Consider the following 18,006-nt stretch of genomic DNA (forward strand, 5'->3'; position numbering starts at 1 on the left):
ACTGTTATGTATCCAGTCTCTAAAGAAAACACCTGGGAAATCATTATTTATGTAGTCCACCACCAAGTCCCATCAAATACCTGTCAAACCATCCACTTCTGCCTGCTCACTGCCACCACCCCGGTCTTTGCCACTGTAATCTCTTGCCCCGCCCACTTCAACTGTACCCTTCACTAGTCTTCACACTTTCTTCTACTCTAAGCACAGCACAGATATACTTGAAGCATAGACCAGACCCGGTGCCCTCTAAAGACTTTCATCTCTCTTCCTACTGTCCTTCAGAATAAAGCTCAAATGTCTTCTGAGGACTGCAAACAAGGTCCTGCATAGTCTTGTCCCTACCTCGCAATTCAATCTCACATCTTCCATTCTAACCCTCAATCACGGGGCTGCAGCCAACCCAGCTTAAGGCTTAACTGAAATTGTTAATTTGGTGTCAGGTAGGTTATGGGTTGGCAACTGGAGAACACACACACACACACACACACACACACACACACAGACACACACGGAGACACACACGCACATGTGTGCGCATGTTCTGATTGGTATAGTCAGGGCCCAGAAACTTTTCAGAAAAAGTGTGTCCACAGAAGATGAGAGCAGATGCAGTGTATTCTGGTCAGGCTTTGCCTCATTGCTAGTTCCTCAGTATAATGTCCACTGGAATAGGATAGGGTCTTTCTGGTCCTAAGGAAACAGCCAGATTTTTGCTATACAACAACTCTTTTACACATAGGACTCACATCAAGACTTAGCCTAATATTCTGTGTACTGTGCACTTAGATTTCCCAGTTTTGAACCAAATTCAGCATCAGCAAAGCCACATCCTCATTGGAGGAGAGTCAATACAACAGTACCCCCTCACCTGTGCGGGACACATTTGAAGACTTAGTGAATGCCTGAAACCACAGTTAGTAATGAACCCTATATATACACTATTTTTTCCTATATATACATGCCTATATATATATGATAGATAAAGTTTAATTTATAAATTTGGCATGGTAAAATAATAACGACTGATAATAAACAAGAACAATTATAAAAATATCTATAATAATAAAAGCATAATATCCTAATTATACCAGACAGCCGAATGACCTTCCGGACATCCTTCTGGACGACCTTCCAGAAGAAGCCGGGGCTGCGAGGGTGGAGGCAAGCTGCCATGGCTGTGAGGGCCGAGCCCCTTGCAAGAATTTCGTGCATCAGGCCTCTAGTACTGTAATAAAAGCAGTGTGAATGTGGTCTCTCGCTCTGTCTTTCAAAATATCTTATTGTACTAAACTCACATCCTTCTTCTTCTTGTGATGATGGGAGATGATACAATGCCCACAGGCCGAGATGAAATGAGCTGAATGATGTAGGCATTATGACAAAGCATTAGGCTATTACTGCCCTTCTGGCAGTAAGGTTACTTGAGCACAAGCACTGCAATATCGTGGCAGTGCATCTGATAACAGAAATGGCTACTAAGTGGCTAGGGTGGGTGGTGTTTACAGTGTGGACAAGCTGGACAGAAGGTTGATTCACGACCTGGATGGGATCGAGTGGGATAGTGCACATTTCATCACACTACTCAGAATGGTGTGCAATTTAAAACTTGTAAGTCTTTTATTTCTGGAATTTTCCATGTAATTTTTTTGGACTTCAGTTGACTGTGGATAATAGAAACTGTAGAAAGTGAAACTGTGGGTAAGGGGAGAACTATTGAATTTCAGTTAAGCCTCAAAAGTATGTCTGCCTTTAGCTGTTAAGTATTCTAAAAAGTCTGTTTCCCCACAGTCCACTCTTCCCCACAGCTGACTCTCATTTAATCTGTGTTTTGCTGATGCTGACTTTGGTCCTAAGACCCAAATAAAAAGTCCATTTTTCTAAAAGCCTGTTTTCTCCCTGAACATGTCATGCCCATTCATGCTCCAGAGTCTTGGAGATTCCCACCTCCATTACTTGAAGCATTTTCCCCAGCTCTTTCTCTGCATCGTTGAATTCATTGTATCCTCAGACCTTAGCTGAAATGTCATGTTCTGAGAGGGGTTTTTACTATCTAAAACAATCTGTGCTGAAATTCCTTACTGTAGCACCTTATTTACTTCCCATATTTTTCACAAAATCTGTGTTTACTATTTTGTTTGGTTTTTGTCTGCCTCTCATTAAGATATAACTTAGCCCAGGTCAGTGTGGCTCTGTGGTTAGAGCATCGGCCCCACACACTGAAGGGTCTTGGGTTCAATTATCTGTTAAGGGCATGTACCTGGGTTGCAGGTTCAATCCCCAGCCTGGTCAGGGCACATGCAGGAGGCAACCAATCGATGTGTCTCTCTTACATTGATGCTTCTACCCCTACCTCCCTCTTTTCCACTCTCTAAAATCAATGGAGAAAATATCTTCGGGTGAGGAATAACCTAAATAAATAAATGAATAAATAAATAAATAAACAAACAAATAAATAAATAAATAAAGTTCTATTGGGATGGTATCCACAAATTACCTGAAAGATGGGGAAATGGTGTCAGGTAGGTTATGGGCTGGCAACTGGAGATCACACACACACACACACACACACACACACACACACACTGCTGTGGGATCACTACTAGGTGCTTTTCACTAATCTTCCTCAAGAACACACATCTCATATCAAAGGAATTGAGACTGTGAATGTGAAAATGCAATATCAATTAATTGAGGTCAGGACCTTGTCTTCTTCTTATTATTATTTTATATCTTAACAGGCCTAACTGACTTGGATACAGTAGGCACTCAACAGATATCAGCTGAATGAAGGATTGGAGACAAATGTCTTGCTCGGGATGGACTTTATTGCTGGAATCATACAGACGATAGTGGCTGGCCTCTTGACAGAGTGGTTGTTGGGTAACTAGGTCATGGGTAGGCATAGAGATAAGTAGCTTGAGCCTTCAGCCTTGAGAGTCTTGGCTCTTGTTGTTTTGAGCTTCTCTATGGCCCCTTCTCTTCAGCCTCCTTTATAGGAACCATTGGTAATGAGGTGGAACATTGCATTTTCACATTCACAGTGTCAATTCCTTTGATATGCGATGTGTGTTCTTGAGGAGGATTAGTGAAAAGCACCTATTAGTGATCCCACAGCCAATGTTTCACACTGCTCTTGGAAAGGAAGTTCTGTGCATTGTGGAAGGGAACAAATAAAGGGGAAAAGTGAACAATGACTTGCCTTCTTCTATAAAAATAACATATTAGGTTGGACTCTGCTCATAATTTATGGGTTGTTTTGTGATGACTGACCAAGCATTTTTGTTGTCTTTGCTGTTTGTTAGTAACTGTACCAGTCAGTTTTTACTAGGTTATGCTGCAATAACAAAAAACCCTAAAATCTTAATGGTTTAAAACAGTAAAGGGTTGTTTTTATTCACAGTGTATCAATGTGAGTGAGGGTCAGCTCTTCTCTATGCCTCTTCTTCATCCTGGGATTCAGGCTGAAGTAGTGGTCCCTATTTAGGATGTGCTTTTCTTACAGCATGGGCGAGGGAAGAGAGAGAGAGAGAGAAAACATGCTTAGAAATGGCATGATACACTTCTATTCACATGACTTGCCAAAGCAAGTCACATGGTCAAGCCTGTCATGAACGGGACAGTTTAATCCAGGGAGGCAGAGCAAATGATTGAGAATGTTAGTATAATCTTCCAAGGGAACTATCTAATGGTGACCTAAAAGTACTGCTGCTGAAAAATTTTGGCAACTTCTAATGAGTGAAGATTTTAAAATGAATGGATATTTGTAATTGTCATAAAGCATTATCATTATATACAAGCTGCATGATGCAGGACAAAGAGCATGAAACCGAGAATGTAGAGTTTTTGTATGCCAGTAGTTTCCTATATGAGCTTGGACAAAACATTTAGTATCACTGTGCTCCCATAGCTATAAAACAAAGGGTTTACTAGGTGTACCAGTTAATAATGGCAGATTTTATAATCAAAGAAAACACGATAATTTCAAGAGAAACATCAAAAGTGCTTTATTCAAAGTAATGTTCATCACTAGCTATACATTTCCCCATCTTTCAGGTAATTTGTGGATACTTTCCCAATAGAACTTTACTTGTTTAGAGACAAACCATTCAGAGACCCAATTTTCCACTTCTTTGTATGTTTTGAAGTGCTGCTCAGAAAGTGCGTGTGCCATCGATCAGAATAAGTGGTAATCTGAAGGAGCAAGTTCTGGTGAATACAGCGGGTGGGTTAACTTTTTGCATTTGGATGTCGAGTGTGACTCAACACGGTTAGCATTAGAATAAAGGAATCGAGAAAAAAGCAAGCGAGTGCAAAGGGTTAATACTTCCCAGGCAAGATCTTTTAACATGTCTTTAACTGGTTTTGAAGTGTGTGATGATATGTCATCATGAAGCAAAATTACTTTGCCATGTCTTCTGGCACAATCTGGTCATTTCACGATCAAAGCGTGGTTCATATTGATTATTTGTTGTTGGTAGTGATCAGTATTAAGGGTTTCACCTGGTTTTAGAAGCTCATAATACTCCACACCTTCCTGATCCCTCCAAACGCAGAGCATTGTCTTCTTTCTGAAGCGATTTGGCCTTGCAGTCAATGTTGATGGTTGACCTGGATCAACCCATGATTTTGTGCGTTTGGGGCTCTTAAAATAAATCCACTTTTCATCGCCAGTCACAATTTGATGCAAAAAAGACTTTCTTTTGTGCTGTTGAAGCAACATTTTACTGATGACTTTTCGGTTTTCCATTTGTCTTTCGCTCAGTTGATGTGGCACCCATTTTCCTCCCTTTAAAATCTTTCCCATTGCTTGTAAACAATCAGAAATTGTTTGCTGAGCAAAGTTTAATCTTTCTGCAAGTTGTTTTTGAGTTTGACATGCATCTTCATCCAATAATGCTTGTAGTTGTTGGTCTTCAAACTTTTTCGGTTGACCTGGAGACGTCTTTGTCTTTCACATCGAAATCATCACTTTTAAAGCATTTAAACAAGTGTTCACAAGTATCTTGAGGTGGAGCATGTTCACCATAAGCTTCCCGAAGTATTCAGCAGCACTTTTCTTCAAAATAAAGTAATGAATTAAAACTTCCCGCAAATGCTCTTTCTTGGGCACGAAATTCGACATTTTTAAGCGTAAAAATATCTATGATGTTAACACTGTCAGCAAATTTGACATATCAAGTTTTGAAGCTTGCTGTCAATACAACAAAATAGCATACATATCAAATCGCATATATACCAACATATGTGTAACTCCATCTATTGAAAAAAAAATCCGCATTATTAACTGGTACACCTAGTAAATGAAATGGTCTCTGAGTTCATTATAAATAAAAAAGTCCATGTTCCTTTGATTCCAAGCGCACACTGGTGGTGTGTCTGAGTGACAGGCAGTATTGAGGGCTCGATGTGCAGGGCCTCCTTGGGCTGTTAGAAAGTGGTGCTCTGCACTTTGCAGGAAGGAGGCGAGATCTAAGATTTTCACCCTGAGCCAACATTAGAGAGGATGGATCTGCACTTATTTTCTCCCACTGAAACCTTGCCACTCACCCACATGGGACTGCTGCTCAGTTTAGAAGGATTTTTCATTCTCGGTTCAGTTAGCCAAAGGGCAAGGCTGACAAGGTGGCTGTTTGAGTATTATCAATGAGTGATGATGAAAAAAGCAGCAGTAGGATGTGAATGGAAACCCTGACACCATCCTGGCCCTGAATTGTTAGTTTTTGGAAGGAAAAAAATTAAGAGAGAAAAAAATCAGACTTTGAAAAACCCATTGGTCTGTAGCTAATTCTGTAGAATTCTTCATGTTAAATAAGCCTCAGGGGTTGGGAAAGTGAGATGCTAACATGAACCTGTCAAGATTTTTTTTTTCCTCTCAGTACATCTATTCCCATTTTCCCCCTTGCTATTTGGGTCTACTTGGCATATGTCTTAAATTAGAAATGCTCAGCTCTTTCAACCACATTTTCAGCTTCAATCGGACCCTGCAGAGCTTCAGCCACTTGTCCAAGTTCTGCTTGACTCCCACATGCCCCTTCTTCATCACAGTCTAAGTGATTTCATATATTTTTGAATATAGGTCAAGTGGTGGCTCTGAACTATCCAAACACATCACTGTCATCGTTATCACTACTAGCAATTAGAATATTGCTTCAATTTAGGAGACTACTCTCTTCTAATCTGTTAAAACATTTTCCATACATGTTGTCCCTTAGGGAAGCTCCCCAACATGTGCATCAAGACAAATGCAAGGATATTCGCTGCAGTATTGTTTATGATCACAAGGAAAAGAATGTCTACATATTTACCAGTAGGAGAACTGATACATTGTGCTGGCATCATACAATATTTATGCAGCAGTAATATAAGTGAACTAGAACTATATGTATCAATGTAAATATATCTCAAAAACATGTTGGATGAAAAAAAGCAAGGTGCAGAATTGTACATACAGTATGAAACTATTTACTTGAAGTTTAAAAACATATAATACAAGACTCAATCTATACTAATAAAAGCCTAGGTGGCCCTTGCGCCATGCCCTCACATCATCACAAGATGGCCACCCCCATGTTGTCACAAGATGGCCACTCCCATGTCATCACAAGATGGCCACCCCCACATTGTCACAAGATGGCCTCCACAAGATGGCCGGCAGGGGAGGGCAGTTGTGGACAGTTGGGGTTGACCGGGCTGGCAGGGGAGGGCTGTTGGGGGCACCCAGGCTGGCAGGGGAGGGTAGTTGAGGGTGATTGGGCCGGCAGGGGAGCAGTTAGGCATCAATCAGGCTGGCAGGGGAACAGTTAGGGGGCGACCAGGCTGGCAGGCAGAAGGGGTTAGGAGCCAGCAGTCCTGGATTGTGAGAGGGATATCCAACTGCTGGTTTAGGCCTGACCCTACAGGGATTGGGCCTAAACTGACAGACATCCCCTGAGGGGTCCCAGATTGGAGAGGGTGCAGGCTGGGCTGAGGGACACCTCCCCAGTGCACGAATTTCATGCACCAGGCCTCTAGTATTATATAAAGCTACACACATTTATAATAAAAATAACATGTAGAAGAAGGATATACAAGAATTTCAGAATAATGATTATCTCTGGGGAAAGAAGGGAAGAAATATACCAAGGGGATTAGTTTATGTCTATAATGTTTTATTTCTAAACAAAAAAAAAAAAACAAAAAACACCAAATATCGTAGACGTTAACCTTGGCTAAATCTTGCTGATGGCCTGAGGGTATTTGTTATTTTTTCTTTATGCTTTTTGATATATGGGAAATATTTAATAATAAAACAGTCATTCCCCTCCCCCATCCTCCCCCTTTTCCTCACATAAACCTCAGAGAGATGGAGTAGCATCGACTGTGAAAACCAACCTCTAGTAAATGGGCTTTATTACTTCAGGTGGTTTGGAGAAGGTGACCTCTTCTTTCTTTTTAATTTAAAAACATCACCTCAAACTCAGAGTTGAGATAGGTTTTGAAAAAGAGCTAGACTCTCAGGGCTTTTTCATTCATAATAATTTGTCTCACATGTCCCTGAGGTCCTTCCCCCTACTTCTGCCACCCCCATGCTCAAAACCCTTCATGGCCTCCTGCTGTCCTCAGAATGAATGAGCCTCAGGTGGCCTGCAGCCCTGCGGCATTGGCCCAGGCCTCTCTCCTGCCAGTGGGACTTTTCTCTTCTCCTACCACATTCCCTGTTCTCTCCCACTGGGGTCTTCAGAGAGGCTGGTAGTTCTGCCTGGCTTACAGTTATCCCTCGTGTTTCTTCAGCTCTAAACTCTGGGTGCTTCTTCAAGAACATCTTCTTTGCCTGGCCAGTGTGGCTTAGTGGTTGAGTGTCAACCTATGAACCAGAAGTCACAGTTCAATTCCAGGTCAGGACACATGCTCAGGTTGAAGGCTTGATCCCCAGTAGGGGGTGTGCAGCAGGCAGCCAATCAATGATTCTCTCTCATCATTGATGTTTCTATCTCTCTCCCTCTCCTTTCCTCTCTGAAATCAATAAAATATATTTTAAAAAAAGCAAAAGAGAACATCTTCCCTGATCCCCTTTCCTGAGGTCTCTGCTGGTCTCACCTCTGCTGGATCCCCAGTGCTGGGCATAGTTTCTAGGATGTATGATCAATACATATTTATGAACTCTCACTAACTAACCTGAAATTAGAATTGTAGAGGTTATATGAATCAGGTCACATTCTAACACCCAATTATCCCTCTTTATGAATGGCGATATGCCTATTTAATCTTGCTTCATTTTTGCTATACATAAGATAATAATAGCTACACAGTTAATTATCTTACTCGATTAATAGAAGTTCCTATGTTCTTGGGACATATCTAAATTTAATATTACTTAGTATTAGTAAATGACACCTAACATAAAAGGAATGATGAAGTATTAGTAGTTATTTTTAAGTCCGTTACCTATAAAATAGCTGATCTGGCCTCCAATTCAGGAGCGTATGTTGCCAATAAAAATTCCCAAGAATTTCTGTTGAGTTTAATATCAATATTGGCAAGTGCTATGCATGGAAAAGAAGTCTACCTAAAGCAGGCTTCTTTTAAACCAAATTGTTTAATTAGTAAAGTAAGGGTAATTTTTGGATTGTTTCATTTACCAGGCACTTCCTTGGAAAGGATTCACAGGGCAGTGATATAAGCAGAATCCTGCGAGCTCAATAGTGCAAGAGAAAATTTACGTAGTGTCTCTCTTGCTTTTCTGTAAGGGGCTGAAAGTCTGCAAATCTTAATAGGGGATGTCTAATAACATGTTAATAACTCAAAAATTGCTGGCTTTGGACTACAGACATCGAGTGGAAAGGACTTCATAAATTATACATATCTGACAAATAGGTGATACATTTTTCAAATTACATAAGCTCTTTGGAATCAAGTCTGCCCTGTGGAGATAATTAAAGAAAATCGATGTGTGTTGATTGATAGATATTTGACTTGAAAACACATTCTCCATGCTGCCTCAGACAATGGGGCGCCCAGGCTTCAAGGCCACTGTTCTCTGAAGACAGCATGAGAAGGTGAGTGGGGCGCTTGAGTTTGTGGGGTGTAGTGCTGATTTCTCCACACGCTGCATTCTCACCTCAGTGCTGTCCCTGACCCTAACTCCCCACAGAGCTGAAGGCCATTGACTTGACCTCCTAACTCTGTCTTCTTCCCTGAGTGAAAGAGTCCGACTCTCTGTTTTAGTCTCACTGGGACCACGTGAGGCTTATTTCATCAATGTTGGTAAAGTGCTAGGAAGATTAGAAGTGCTGTGTCCATTCTAAGCAACATTATTGATTTGTTTTTTTTCCTTGTGGTTAATAAAAAATTCTTCACATATCAGATAATGGCTCAGCATCGCATAAACAGCCAAGAATTGCTGGCAGAAGAGATGTGGCCTATGTTTTCCCCTAGGAAAATTGATGTCTATAAAATGCTTCAGTTTCTCTGCAAAGACATTATTACATGATTGAAACTGATTATATTGTTATTGTATTTTTAGTTGCCTATCGGAGTATTTTCTTTTTATTTGTTTGTTTTGGTTTGCTTTTCAGTAACTGTCTGTGATAATGTGGAGCCCAGTAAAGCTTTATATTATGAAGGTCTGGATTGGTAAAAGTTTTGCTCCATTTTGGATAATCCTGTTCATCAAATAATAGCAGGACACACACACACACGCATGAGTGTGTGTATGCAAATGTACATATATAAATGTGTGAATATGTATACATATACACACAGTTGTACACATGTATAAGTACATATATATCATTCTATTATACTTCTCTTTGTCTACATTATTATTCTACCGAAATAATAAAACATGATATAACTACTAATTATGACATTTAACTAATTCACCATTCTAGAAAACATTTTAGAAATTGCACTCTTGAAATTACTTCTTGCAGGCATTTTAAAAGCATATGAGAAATCTAGGCCAGTTACTATATCATTACAGTTAAAAGAACCTGAAATGGCATAATATAGCTGGATCATCTAGTGTGTTATTCATTAGATTTGATCCTGGACCACTTTTCCCTGCTTCCAAATTCCAAACATGCCCTCAAAAGAAGAATGATTCAATACCATTGGCCACTGTAAGGTATGTGCAGTGGGCTGTGAGGATTGTGTTGAAGGTGAAGATTCTCCTTTGGGTACATAGGGTCTGTTTTGTTTGCTAAAAAACAATCTGTTTCTAATGTTGTTATAACCATGGTTTTTAAAAAAATCTTTATTTTCTTATAATATACACTGGAAAGAGAAATCACCTTATGGTCACACTATTTGTATGTAGCACTGCCATGAAAAAAGTTACATATATGCTACCAAGGTTTTAAGAATTTCCTTGTTTATTATGCATCAATTCTTTCTCTACAGCATTTATTGGACACTTGGTGTGTACTAGATGTCATGAAGCGCAGTAAAGAATAGAAGACAGGCCTTATTGTTAAGGACATTGTGATCTAGTTGAGTTAAAGAAAATGTTCTGAAAACAAGAGATCAATTAAATTGTTATGGCCAGAGGCTGGTAGTTGTCTACCAACATCTATTTTCTCCTTTCAGTAACATAACTTTTACGTTTTAGTGAGGCACATGGCTGCCCAGAGTAAAGATGCATCTCTCAGCCTCCCTTGCAGCTAGGTGTGGCCAGTGCCAAGAATGTGTAAGAGGGACTGTTCTTCTGAGAACCTCCCTTATATACCAGCTACACTCCCTTTGGCCCTTCTTTATCCTGTCCTCTCCTTGATCACAAGATGTGGATGTAACTGTGACCATGTAGGACCATGCAGATGAGGGCCTCATCTAGGAATGGAGGAGTAGAGTTTGGAAGAAGCCTGAGGTTCCTGCATTTGAGGAACAGCCATATTGCCATGAGCAACTTACCCTTAGGCTTCCATGTGAAAGAGCAATAAACAGACATTTATCTGTTATTTTGTGTATTTGATACTTCTAGCCAAATATTACCCTGACTGGCACATCCTACAAAGTATGCATTTTAAGTGTGGAGGGGGCAGTATGTAGGGTGGTCATCAGAATGGGTAATTGTCATGAGTAAGTCTTCCTGGAAGAAGATGCTACCCTAGCCTGACTCTTCTCTGAATTCCTCATTATTTCTTCCATGTCACTGTTTCCTGAACACGACAACCTTTCTCTTCCCTACCTTCACTCATGCTGTTCCTTCTGCAATGCTTTCTCTACATATCTTCCTGCCTGTCGAGCTATTTTTATGATTATATTAAGCTATATAATCCACATAAGCACTTAACCCAGTTAATTATACTGTGTAGACACTCTGTACTCAGCTGTTACCCTCATCATCATCATCACCGGCCAGCTTGAATTTTGCTTCTGTTCTGAAACCCGCTTTGAACATTCTCCCCCTTTGCTCAGAAATAGCTGTCCCCTCAGTGTCCTAATACCTGACCCTGAGCAGTACTTGGGGAATGGAATTGTTTTGGGGAAGTGACTGGCTAGTTATTTGTGTAGCTACTGCTCAGGAGGAGTGGAGGGGCAGGAGGAATGTGGCCTCTGAATATGCCTTCTTCTTTGCCTTCTGGCTGTTTCTTTGCCACAGTGTCCCTTCCCTCTCCCCAGGCTTCTGTCTCTATGGCCACTTCTGAGAAGGAAGGACATAGCAACACAGCTTGAGTCCTGCTCTAGCTCCACCTCCTGAATCCTGAGCTTTGCCAACATTAATTCTTTCCTCTGCTGTTTGGGGGTCAGGGGAGTGGTGGCAAACAGATCAGAGTATAGAGCTGGGGGCAGGCAGGCTGTGTTTGTAAGATGACTCCACCTCCTCTGTGGATAATTACAGGACTGGCACCATAACACCAGCTTGATGACGATGCTGTGCTGCTCTTTGCCTTCAGGTGTTGCTGCTCAGATGGGATTGCTCAGTCAGCACGACATGTGCCATGTGTGGGGGTCATGCTCAGACTGGCCACTCTCAGCTCTGCTCAGCTGTCCTCCTTGCACTTGCCTCCCTCCAGCCTGTCCTGTCCCTTGGGCTGGAGGCACAGCCACACAGGAGTCTGAGCAGCTGTCCATGGGTGGCACAGCCGGCACTGTTCTGGTATCTCGGTTGGGTTTGTACAGAGACTTCTTGCTTGGTCTTCGGAGTTCAGACACACTAAGAAAAACTCCCCTGTTGAGGATAATGAAGGGATGAGTCAGATTTCACTCCAGGGTGGTGGTCATTGGAAAAAGAAACGGTTGCTATCAGACTTGAGTTTTTAGTCATTGAAAAAGAAGGGCTGATTTTGAGGTTAAATTCTATAATCCCTCCCCCATTTCTTGGCCTTGTCTCTAGACAACTGAGTGAAGATGTCTGTCCAGCTTCCTCCCATTGTTGTTGACATACCTGTGCGGGGTAGATTTTTGTACCACATCCCACAGTGGCATGTGTCAGGTTCCTGAGGCCAGCATACATCAGGGACCATATTTCATGAGGCCTTTTAATCTTACCTTCCTTACATAGTAGGGGAGATTCTTCCTTGTTCAAAAGCTTTCTCCTGGTAATAGTTAAGTAGAATATGTTCCTTCATCTAACCCATGATTCTCAAAGCTCCCAGGTGAATATTGGCTATCTGTTCTTTTTCTTTCCTTTTTAATTTTATAAAGAGGTTAAGAAGATTGAGCTCTAATATTTCTTTCAGTGCTAATTTTTTTGTTTTGTTTTGTTTTTGTTAATCCTCACCCAAGGATATTTTTCCACTGATTTTTAGAGAGAGTGAAAAGGAGGGGGAGAGACAGAGAGAAACATCGATGTGAGAGAGACACAGCAATTGGTTGCCTCCCACCCTGACCAGGGCTGAGGGCAACGGTCAAGCCTGCGACCGAGGTAGGTGCCCTTGACCAGAATTGAACCCGGGACCCTTTTGTCCACAGGCCGACTGAGCAAGGGTAGGGCAGTGCTACTAGTTTTTGAGTCCACATTCAGGGTTTAGGGCACATTTTTAATACAGCTAGTCCCGGCCTCCAATATGAAAAACAGCATAATTTGCATTTAGTAAAAAATACCAATCAAAAAGTTGTATTAAAGTGCTTCTGGGATTGTTAAGTTAGAAAATATCCTTAAATGAATCCTCACTGTACAGGTGAGGAACCATATTACAGCTGAAATGCAAACTAAGGGTATCTGATGTCTTCTTATGTGTTTTCCCAAAAAACTGGATGAAGTAGGATTTTCAGTTCTGGGGGCAAATCTGACCTCTAAATATGGGAGTCTCATCTTACCGACTGATAGCAACAGTTTCCTTTACCAATGACCACCACCTGGAGTGAAATCTGACTCATCCTGTCCATGTCCAGGCCTTCATTATTCTCAATAGGGTGGTTGTTTTTTAGTGTCTGAACGCCCAGGACCAGCTGAGTGAAGGCACAGGAGAAATGTCATGATTTCCCAAACAGCTCTACTGTTATTTAGGACAGACTACACACAAAGAATCTTTTACTTAGTGACATACGGAAGGTGAGAGGACCTGATCTTCTAATTAACGACGGCCCCGGCGCAAGGAGCTAGAACAGGGCCTGCACCTGCCCGGGGCTGCAGCAGGCTCCCCGCGCAGAGCATTGTGGGAGAGTCAGACCCGGCCTGAGCTCGCGCTGGGCCAGGAGGACCAGGGAGACAACCACACCCCAGGCCTCGGGGACTCCAGCCGCCTGGAAGGAGCTCGTGCTGTAGCGCTTCCCCTGTTCCTGTTTATTCGGAAGTCATACTCCAGGATGGAAAGGCAGGTAGTTGAGTTTCTGTACAGAAACCTGCTTTGTCCCCCCTTCCCCCTCCCCAACCCCCACCCCCCCTCCCCTCTCAGCAGATGTGATGTTGGGGTCAGACGTGGAAGATGTGATGTTTTCAGAACCGTTCTTGGTTATCCGAAGCCTCCCCCAAGGCGATGCAATGTGCACAGCAAGACTTGAGGCTGCTGGGTTAGCCTTGCCCGAAGGGACAGCGGGTGGAGATGATTGCGTTTGCACCACCCGCGCCCCATCTTTCCAACCTGGTCTTTAATGGGACCCGAATTCCAAAGGCTGAGGCGAAGGCTGGGGCGTGGCAGAAAAGCTGTTAGTTCTTTATCAGGAAGCCAGGTTCACAGGTACAGCCCTACTATTGTGTGTGTGTGTGTGTGTGTGTGTGTGTGTGTGAGTGTGTGTGTGTGTGTGTGAGAGAGAGAGAGAGAGAGAGAGAGAGAGAGAGAGAGAGAGAGAGAGAGGGAGAGAATGGCTAAACAAATAGCTTCTCCCACCTCCTGGGGTGGTACAACAGAGCTTGCAAAATGGCAGCTGTAGAACGGCATTTTTTATTATTGACATAATGTGCCAGTTTTAAGAATATAATACATCTTAAGTCAGTGATGGCGAACCTATGACACGCGTGTCAGCACTGACACGCGTAGCCATTTCTGATGACACGTGGCCGCTGAGGTTTATTAAATACAATTATATATAACAATTATACATTTATGTTATTTAAACTATAAATATCACGAAATAATGTTTTTTTCCTCAAAGTGACACACTACCCGAGTTATGCTCAGTTTTTTGGCAAAGTTTGACACACCAAGCTCAAAAGGTTGCCCATCACTGTCTTAAGTAATGAAATTATAAGGTTGCTATACTAGTTATGTCTTTAAAATGTCCACGAGAATACATATATAACTACTAGTTACCTGAAATGACGGCATAGTTGCCACCCTTTGGGAAACTCTGCTTTTGATGGAAAAACCATGCAAATTGTAACTTTATATTTGTGTCACTAGTGAGCTTTCCTGGCTCAGTGTTTGAAATGTACAATGCATAATGCAACAGGCCCGGAAGAAAATTATTGGTGCACGTGGCAACACCTGTGCAGTTGTCCTAAACTGCTGGGTCTTCCTAGGGTTTTGTGTGGCGCTGGGCAGGGCTGGCGCTTTGGCAGACATGGCATATGCTGGGCATATATCATGACTGATGTCCTTATGGGCGATCCTGCCCCCAAACTGGGGAGCTGCTTCCTCCACCTTGCTTTGTGGAGAAATCTTAAGTTCATCCTGGTTGATAACCTTCATCTCTAAGAGGTCACCATAGGAACTGTCATATGAATATTTATTTTCTCTAATCCAAGATGTTAACTTGATTGGCTTAAGAGATGTAGGAAAATCGTCTTCATGTCTTGAATATATTGAGTTTAAATGTACATTAGAGTTGCAGCACTAATTCATTTATTTTATATACTTAGACTTTTTGAACTCAATTAAGCAAATTTATGCACATCATAAGCTGGTTATGAATTTTAACAAAATGTTGTGATAAAAAAATAGTTTTTAAGTACCGAAGAAAATGTGAGAATTTTTTGTGTGTATTTATTTGGAAATATCTGAATACAGAAAGCAGCATGAAAACCAACAGGAATTCTCGTGGTTTATGTGGTAGAAATTCACATTGCCTGGATACCAGTGTCTTCTGAGGCACTGACTTTATTGAGTTATCCATCTGGTTCATCTTAGTAGGGGACGGTGGGGCCATCCTATAGGCTCCAGGAAGATAAGACCTTGAGAGATGCCCCCTGGGCTACGTGGAGGGAAGAGGACCTGATAGCCCACCCTGCTGTGTATATTAGCTCAGCTTTTTGAAGCCCAATAAAACAATCACCATATAACATTGCTTAATACCGTTTTTAAAAAGCTTGTGTTGTTATTTAAACATGTTTACCCGTTATAATAGCCACTGTGGTCTTCTGAAAAATAACTCATAATTTGTAATTTGGAAGTGATTATATTTTTTAAATGTGTGCACTCAGTGCAGAATGGCTCTCAGAGGATATACTGCACATATAAATCCCAGGCTGCAGACAGGGCTTGGATTAATAGACCACAGAGGGCTATTTTTATGGGGAGTTTAAGTGCATATGATTGTTATTCCTAAACTGTATTAATAATAATATCCTACACATGTCCAGCATGTGTATGGCATTTTACTGTTCTACAGAGTGTCATTGTGTGCGTCATCTCATTTGTTCCTCACAAAAAAAGCCTAGGAGGACAATTGCGATGGTTTCAAGTGTTGACACTGAAGCCTTTTGCTAGAGATAAGTCCTGGTAATGCGGGGAAGGAAAGGATGCTGTAGAGACACAAGCATTCTTTGGACTGTATTTTTGACCAGTGTCATAGTTAGTGTTCAGGTGTTGGACATGCCGGTCCCCAGGGAGAGACCATATGTCATCATTTCTTCTGCCTGGTAGGAGGGGGAAAAAAAAAGAACAAAATATATATGTATTTTTTTTTTTTGGTGGAAAAACGGCACGATTAAAGGAGAAAACTACCTTCCACTTCACAGCAATTATAAGCAAACCCTTGAATTCCCTATTGAACGCTTCTCTATATCCCTCTGTGCCATTTGTGGTAAAATCTGAAGACCCAAGTAAGCATGTAGAGATTGTCAGAGGAAACGGATTATTTTGTTATTATAGTCAATAGTGATTAAATCCAGACTTAATATTTATGGAATATTTTGGGCTTTCCTCTTTTATCAGAGACAACAAGCTGCATGGTGTATTGATAGCTAAGATGGAATAGTGAGCCCAGGACTCCAGAATCCTGGATTCTGTGCTGAGAAATATTTAAATAATTTATCATAATGATTATTTCTACAGGATACAACTCGAGGATTAAATGCTAATTTTATTTGACTTACATAAAGGGGAATCATTACTGCAGTTACTTTTAAAGAGCTCCCTGGGTTTGCTGGGAGTATCTGAATTAACAGTAAATTGAGCACCATTACTTATTAATGGGGCCCAGCTGATTTATTGGTGGTATAGCTGGCAATTAGCCATTCTGCATAGTGCCTTCTGTTTGGCCATTACTTTTTCACTATTGAGTGCAAGTTCAGGGATGAGTACCTTGAACCAATGGGAAGTCTGCCTGTCAACCTAATAGGGCCTTGCATCATCTTAATGGTGAGTTATGATCTGTCTTGAAGGATATTTGGACACACTTAATATCTTTTGGATGGCAACCATTGGAGGCATAAATGAAAGTACATGTTGTCATTGAACCACTAAAAATCTTTATCCAGTCACCAGGTAGCCATTATATGATATGAATCTCTTTGGCTACTTCTTTCATGTTTTTAAATTATACAATTGCTTTTAGTTTCTGTGGCACTTATAGAATGAATTGTTGTGAGTGAACTGTAGCACAGCGAGTTATGGCCAACAGTATTTATTTGCAAGAGTCACTTTGGGGTGCCTAATTTGTCCTCAGGAGAAATATTTTTTGCTCAGCCTGCAAAATGTTGTAATAAAAATTGGTGATTGATGTTGATTATAAGATTAAATGGCTGGGCCACAGTAGCCAAGGTCGTAAATCAAAGCAGCCCAAAGTTGTGATTGGCCACTAGAGAAGGTTCTAAGGGGGAGCGTTTTTTTAATGAGTCCATATATTTCAAGTCTTTGTAGTAGTGACTCCTAAAGTATATTGAAACTGTATTTAAAACATAATTCTACAGTGTTTTTAAGAAGTTTCTAATACAATTTGTTTTTGCTTATCTAAACATACAGTAATGGAAGAAAATAGATGAAAATTCTCTTCTTTGAGGTAAAGCAGTTTAAGAGATGATGAGAAGAGGTTAATGGGGGGGAAAAAGAAGAACCTATGTAATACTTTCAACAATAAAGATTAAAAGAAAAAAACAGTCAATAGGTGATAAGAAAATGAAAACAGTAAATGTAAACAACACATTAAAAAAACGGTGAGGGTGCTGGAGTTGCTAAACCCAAGTTAATTGCTTGACCCTTTGATTGTAGAGTTTTGTATTTGGTTGTTCAGAATTTCTCCCTTCTAACAAATTCCTTGGGGGATCAGATGGACACCTTTCCCACTGTCTATAGTCTGATGCCATTGTTCACGGTCCAAGGGGCTAGCCCCTGCTCTGACATAACCCCTCTCTGGAATTTGACTCTTGAATAGAGGGACACACACTGGAAAAGTTTGGAGTCCCTCATTTCCAGTTAGATGAGAATG

This window comes from Eptesicus fuscus, chromosome 3 (assembly GCF_027574615.1).
Source record: "Eptesicus fuscus isolate TK198812 chromosome 3, DD_ASM_mEF_20220401, whole genome shotgun sequence".
NCBI lineage: Eukaryota > Metazoa > Chordata > Mammalia > Chiroptera > Vespertilionidae > Eptesicus > Eptesicus fuscus.